This window comes from Mustela nivalis (assembly GCF_964662115.1).
Source record: "Mustela nivalis genome assembly, chromosome: 2".
Classification (NCBI taxonomy): Eukaryota; Metazoa; Chordata; class Mammalia; order Carnivora; family Mustelidae; genus Mustela; species Mustela nivalis.
The window spans coordinates 75993672-75999765 of NC_139021.1; the positions used below are offsets into that span (position 1 = coordinate 75993672).

Genomic DNA, 6094 nt, shown 5'->3' on the forward strand with positions numbered 1-6094 from the left:
CAAGCTCTGGGTCCATTCACAAAGGTTGGACTTTATACATATCTTAAAGAAGTCACAGATGTAGATAGGTAGGGACCAGATCAGAGGTGAAAGCAAGAAGAAAAATATTACCGAGGCGTGAAGGCAGAGATGCTGCCAAAGAATTTGTAATAGGGCATATTAACATTTCACGCACTAAGCCAAGGTCAACAAGACCATGTCTCTGCCGGCAATGAGCTCTACCAACCACATTGAGCATGAAGCCAGTACCAAGGGCCAATTTCCTATTCTGTTGCCTGATTTCTTCAGTCTGCCTTCTTCCTCTCAGGCCTTAATATTCCATTTCATGGGAATATTGCCTGTTTCTGTGTGGATTTTTATGTTTGTTTATCTGTGTCACTGGATTGTTTCCTACTCAAATTAAAAAAAAAAAATGTTTGAGAAGTGGGAGGTGTATCATTTCCAAAGCTTGTAAGACAAAGAGGTTAATTAATTATCTTTCCTTTTGTTTTTCTTGTGCTTAAAAAGTAGAAATTCCAGGTACTACTTCAGCACTTACCATTCATACCCTTGAAAATGCTGATTTTCTTTTTTTCATTATTTGTTTGGTGAGTAGTCTTATTCATCTATTTCTCTTCAACAGCCTTTTAATTTCCTAGCTAGATTTTGACTATTTTTATGATTTCATATATTCTCTTTTCTAGATTATAATAAATAACTGAACTACTGGTAAAAATCTGAAACTAAATTTCTAATTGAGCTAAGCACGTTTTTAGTCTTCCTTCCTGTCTTCGTTTCCCACTCCACAACTTCTAAATATGGTTTTTACTGGAGTTGAAATACTTAAAATATGCTTTAGATTGTATTCAACTAACAATCATTCCACCCTATCGTGCACACATACCGATCTAGGCCTACTGGGGGCGGGGGAGCGCGTGTAAAGATGACTGACATCGGCACTTCCCACAGGAGGTCTGTAGCATAGGGACACTAAGATAAGATTAAACTAAACAAAATCCAAGCCAAACAATGACAAGTGCTTTCATTATCGATGGGTATTCTTCTGAGTAGTTTGCTCAGATATAGAACACACACACTGCAACTTACAAAAACCTTGCTCCAAAGCAACCCAGCATTAGTTGGAGAAGAATTCAGGCCTGGCCTCATGAAATCATGCATGTTTGTACGTGTTTTCAAATAGCGTTTCTGAAGATTTAGCCTTACCTACCACCATTGCATGTCACCTCTGTGACCATATACCAAAAGCATAGCACACCAAATACAAACAGCAAACCTTCCATTAGCACTGCATTAAACCTACAAACCTCAGAAAACGGGTCTAAGTCAACAGGCCAAGAAAAATGAACAACTCAGACCCAAGAAGATTCTAATTCTGAAAATAAACCTGATTTTTAAGCACTCTAGTTAACATGTGTGTGTTTCCATTTCTGAAATAATCCAAAAGAACGGTGGTCTTTAAAAAGATTCTAAGACCTGCTCCTAAAAATGTGAACATAATTTGTGGTATTGAGATTGATGTCGTTCTGAAGCAGACCATCCAGGGAAAGGTAGGACAGCTTGCCTTAAAACCCCTTCTTGACCCCCTCACGTTCCAGAAAACTGTAGACCAAAGAAATACCCATCATGTGCATGAACCCAGTATAGATAAAGAGGAAGGTGCCAAGCAGGACTACTAAATTTATTTCACGACCATGCATCCTTTCCATTTTTCTAGACAGTTCACAGGCAGATTGATAAGGCAGCAATCAGAATCCTGGGCCAAGATGGCTGAACAATCAGGGTGGCACGGGCCGCCCTTCCATTTGTCAGAAGGAGCCAGAACAGGAAGGAGCCTGAAGAAGCAGGGCAGGAGAGGGTGTGGGGGTGATGTTCTCTGGCCTTGGAAAAGGAGACATAATATCAAGGGGCAGATGGATGTCTGGGAGCAAAAAGAGGAGAGAAGCAGCCTAAGCCTGAGAAAAAGCCAGAAACAATGGGGGTAACTAGGAGGTGTCTGGGGAAATGTTTTAGTTCTGTCCTGAAGTAAAGGGAACATGAGGTGCAGGAGAATAGCCCTAATTCAGCTCCCGCATTGTTGTAGTAGTGATTTCCCTAGAAAGATTCTTCCTTGCCTCTGAACAGGTCAGCATACACACTCCCCCAGTATTTTCTCCTTGTTAGCCTCACCGGAGTGTTGGGATCCTAACACTCCAGCACTTAAAAGCTCTCTGCTCTCCGCTCCAGCATCTCGGTCGACTGTCTTTCCTTTGTTACAAATGCTCCGCCGGCAAGAGAAAGGATTCTTTCTAGAAAGAGCAAAATAGCAAAGGGACGGAAATGGAGGGAGGAGAAGTGGGAGAGAACAGAGAGACAGAGACAGGAGACAGACAGAAGGAGAGCGCAGCCAGTGCAGGAAGCCCCAGCCTGCAGTCCTAGCCCCAGCCTATTGTCGCCCGCCCGTCTTCTCGCCTGGCCTTCCTGGGAGCGGCAGCTCAGGTGACAGCCTGCTGCTGGGGCCGCTGGCTATTGCTCTTTCTGCCCTTCAGACTCCCTTCAGCATTGTGATGCAGTAATGAAGCAGAGCTGCCCTGTCAGACCTCATCAGCAGTCCTGTGAAGGCAGAATGAAATCACTCCTATTGACCCCCTGGCATATTTATAGGCTCTCTCTTTCTGCTGAGGCTGCTGGTTATCACCTTCCCGTCCCGCGATGTGTTTATTCAGCCGCACGCTAAATCACGCCCGGGTGCAAGGGAAGCATTCATCAGGAACCACAAACCCCTCTTTCAGGCTGCCAAACCTATCCAATTACTGAAGCTGGGAGGGCCTGCAAAAACCCCTTCGGCCAGGCAAGTTCTCTTGTTTGTACCCTCTAAAAAGAATACCTTCTGAGCTCTGCACGCTTCCTCTGTCCAATCTGCACGTTGACTTTGAACTAGCAGAGCACTCATTTATCCTTCATTGGCTGTGTCTCCAAGTTCCCCCTTTTCTTCTTAAACAATGAGCAAGAGGCGCAGCATTGCTTTCTGGAGAGGTGGGGGAGAGGGTGCGGGGTATGCCTGCTACTTCTCTCTGTCTTGGCTACCTCTTCCAATGTGCAACTTATGCAGTCCTGTTCTCCGAAAGGGCAGCTAGCACGCTGGTCCCATGCTGCCCTCTATCTGTTTCTTGCTAAACAAGTAATTTGGAAGAAACCATTAAAATAACAAGGGAAATTATATCGTTTTGGTTTAAAGTCATGAGAACTGGATTTAGACGTGCCTTTAAAAGGTAGACAGATAAAGATGGTAAATGGCTTAAAGTATGTGTCTCAACACAAATTAATTTAGTTCAAGCTTTGGGTTTTTTTCTTTGTTTTGTTATTCTGTTTTACCAATACTTGTACATCTTCTATTTCTTTTAATGTATCTTATTTTTCAGGTGAGAAAAAGAAGCAAAGATCAATATTATTAAAACTAGCATTTTACTCTGTAGCCTGCAATGTTTTCTGAAGCTAATTACAATGGAACATTTATGATTGAGGATTTTTTAAATTATGGGAGGCAGAGTTGAAGAATAGCAACAAAACCTACCTGGACTTAGAAAACCTGAATTCTTGTCCCAGTTTTGCTTCTAACTAGAATTGTAACCTTGTAAGTCATTAATCACTCTGGGCTTTCGCTTCCTTATCTATGGTTCTGTCTAGAGCTAACATTTCCACACTTGCAAGCATGGCATTGAACAAAGGGAATGAAGCTAAATGACCACTTGATTAATAACCAAGCCATTTGTGAAACCTGGGGCAAAGGTTGATTGCTTCCCTTATCCCCAGAGGCTAAGGCATAATAGTGGTTGAGGGTGCAGCAGGAACGTACAAAGCATAATAAGAAAGACACCTAAACCAAGCATCAACCTTACAGGGTGTGCTGGTACATACTTAACAACTAGTTCTTTAAAAAAAAAAAAAAAACACTGATCTGTAGCCCTTGCCAGTTTCAGTAGTGTAGGTAACTCCCACCATGGTCAACTTCAAGCTACCTACTTGATTTCACTGACAAAGGAGTGAGGAGGAAGTGCTAAAAATTGGCTCTCTAGAGCCCTTCTAATGTTCTCCAGTTCAGCACAGGTTCCACACCAGCAAACCACTGTGTGTTCTGCCCATCTACCCCCACTGACCACCACTCCCATGGCTCTCCAGAGATTGGCTGGGCTTTGGGATTCTACCAAGAATCGGAGATACACAAACTGAAGGTGGTAAGATCCTAAAGAAAAGTTTGCATTAATAGAGAGGTTTTGAATGCTTCTCAAAGATAGCACAGAAGGGGCACCTGAGTGGTTCAGTTGGTTATGCATCTGACTCTTGATTATGTTCAGATCATGATCTCAGGATTGTGGGATCGATCAAGGAGCCTGCTTAAGATTCTCTCTCTTCCTCTGTCCCTCCCCCTGCTTTCTCTCTCTCTCTCATAAAAAAAAAAAAAAAGAAAAGAAAAGAAAGAAAGAAAGAAAAAAGAAAAAAAGTCACAGAAATATCCCTAAAGACAGAAAAGTAAAAGGAAGGGAGGGAGATCTTGTGCTTCTAGTCTTTCTGGATATACCATCCAAAGATGCCTTAGAAGAAAATTTCTTTAAAGTTTCAGGTGAATTTTGCATTCTGTTTTGGACCTATCTAGAACAATTTTAATATGAAAATGAAAATAATATAAAAATAGGGAAATAATATGAACATTTTAACCCCCCCAATTTTTTTTTTTACATAACCCCTAATACATCAAAATGTAAATCAGTAAAATATTCTAAAATGAAATCACAACCTGAAGCATGTTGAATGGTTTTCTCCATGAAGGAGAGAAAGAGAAGAGAAAGGAAAAGGAAGAGAAGAAGAGAAAAAGAAGGGAGGGAGGGAGGCATGTAAGAGGAGCTATACCAAAGCACTAGGACATGGAAGAAGAGTTGTTTTGAAAAGAGATACCACAGTTGTGACATCCTTCTCACGAATCAGCTCATCACAACTCTTCACAATAAAAAGGCTCCAAATTTCTGTGCTCTTTAGCTCGCTAGAAAAACAAACACTTTCTTATTTAGATGAATGCCTTTTTAAGCAAAATGGGAATCAGTGGAGGCCATGTTATAAAGACCACCAAGACCCGGTGTGTCAAATATGAGTAAGTAGAAAGAGACCACAATGATAGTGATAATCAAGGACAGACACACGAAATCAGGAGGAAGTAACAGCCTTGGTCTTCATACTCTTAGAAGCAAGAAGCGAGACGTTATCCAAAGGCTTCACTACCTCAAGTGGGAAAAGGAATATTTTGAAGAATTTGTAGTAATGGGTCAAAAAACTCCCAAATTGGTATCAGACCATCCAATTTAATCTCATAAATATTCATGGTGCACCTGTGAGCACAAGATCCCAAGTGGAGCGGAAATTGGCTCAGGAGAAGGGGCAGGGCATAGGAAGAATGTTCAAAGATAAATAAAGATGTGATAAGCACCCTAAAGAAGCTAAGAATGTAACAGAGGTGGATAAACTGCCATCTAAAGTACGAGGAAGGATGACAGGTATTACAAGAAAGGTAAACACACAGTGTTTGAGTAATAACTCCCAGTGGGAAATAAGAAAATAAAATATAAATAAATAACCTGCTCCTATGTCTATTTGTAAATTCAGTTTTTCTCCTATAAGTGGTATATGATGCTTATGCAGAAATAAGCAAGTCATTTGTATTTCAAGTAGATATACCCAGATTTACCACGCGTTTTCCTTTCTCAAGTATCATTTAGCCATGGGAAAAGGACTTTTTGCATATTGCCAGCTAAGACAAAAGAAGTTTACAAACAGCCTGCCCTTCTAAAAATCTTGCAGACCAATTCTTGGTGATGAGCTCCTAGAGCTGTGTGCTCTAAACACTTTCATGTATCTCCCAGTGCTGAAGTGGAGGCTTTGTTTTTGGGTTCAAGCCAAGAGTCTAGAAGTATTTATAGAAGAGTTATTATTTCTTTTTTACTAAGGGACATAATTCTGAACTTAACTTTAAAAGATCTGTTAATGTCCTATTAAAATTATCTGTCATTTTAAAATGTATTAATGCCACTTCCGTGTTTATTATGCAAAGACCAAGGAGCATATGGAG

General features: G+C 41.0%; 1 long non-coding RNA gene across 1 annotated transcript; it reads left to right on the forward strand.

Moving 5' to 3' along the window:
- The first annotated feature begins 2616 nt into the window (after window positions 1–2616).
- On the forward strand, window positions 2617–3451 carry LOC309854452. Its single transcript, XR_014306243.1, has 2 exons — window positions 2617–2827; window positions 3399–3451. It is a non-coding gene; the product is annotated as an uncharacterized lncRNA (long non-coding RNA).
- Window positions 3452–6094: the final 2643 nt, after the last annotated feature.